Source organism: Chiloscyllium punctatum, chromosome 18, assembly GCF_047496795.1.
Source record: "Chiloscyllium punctatum isolate Juve2018m chromosome 18, sChiPun1.3, whole genome shotgun sequence".
NCBI lineage: Eukaryota > Metazoa > Chordata > Chondrichthyes > Orectolobiformes > Hemiscylliidae > Chiloscyllium > Chiloscyllium punctatum.
In genome coordinates, this window is record NC_092756.1 from 73,980,772 (window position 1) to 73,981,780 (window position 1,009).

At 50.3% G+C, this 1,009-nt stretch overlaps 1 non-coding gene across 1 annotated transcript; it reads right to left on the bottom strand.

The window, feature by feature from the left end:
• Positions 1 to 684: 684 nt before the first annotated feature.
• trnar-ucu (transfer RNA arginine (anticodon UCU)) lies at positions 685 to 757 on the bottom strand. Its single transcript has one exon. It is a non-coding gene; the product is annotated as a tRNA-Arg (tRNA).
• Between the last annotated feature and the right edge of the window lie 252 nt (positions 758 to 1,009).

Genomic DNA, 1,009 nt, shown 5'->3' on the forward strand with positions numbered 1-1,009 from the left:
CTGAGTCAATCCACTTTATAGCTCCTGGCATGACAACAGTGAAGGGTATTGGTGTGACCCCATTGGATGATGTGAACCCAGCTCATGACCGTATTGGCCAAAGCCACAGAAGATTCTGGAAGATCAGGGACAGGAGAAGAGGAAAACACACCTGAACGCCAAACCCTTAGCAAAGCCTTGACTGGGTCCTGCAGTGGAGCTCTGACCATCTGCTCCAAACCTGTTCATAAAAGTCCTCGCGTGAGAAGTGCAGGCCATTCAGCCCATCACATCCACACTGACCCTCTGAAGAGCATCCCAGCCAGGCCTAACCCCTATCCTCTCACCCTGCATTCCCCAAAGCCAATCCACTGAACCTGCACATCTTTGGGCTGTGGGAGGAAACCAAAGCACCCGGAGTACCCCATGGAGAGAATGTGCAAACTCTACACAAATAGACACCCAAGGGAGGAATCGAAGCCAGGTCCCTGACACTGTGAGGCAGCAATGCTACCCACTGAGCCACCATGCCATCCCCAGGAGAATCTCAGCAGGTTTTCAGCCATTGTGACTGTGCTGTCTCTTTCAGACGATTCACCCCACTCTCCTGCATATCCTCCACCACCAACACCAACCTGGGGACTTTTCCAGATGACATGAGCAATAGACTTGACCTCAGACGAAGTAAAGGGTTACAACGGCAGGCACCCCAGATGGGATTTGAACCCACAATCCCTGGCTTAGAAGGCCAGTGCCTTATCCATTAGGCCACTGGGGCTACATGTGTGATGGTAAAATGGCAGCTTTTAAGTTTTGTTTTGTTTGGCACGAACACACTGACTGTGGCTCAGCCAGCACAGAGTCAGTGCCCTGGACTGAAGGGATTCTAAATCTCCTGGTTATATATGTTTTTCTCTTTACCCCCACACTGCTGCCTAACTGTGGTAGTGCTTATATTTTCCCCAGCCCCCATGTTGTGTGTGTGCAGGTGTGAGACACAGTGAAAGAAAACAGATGTACAAATCTTTAT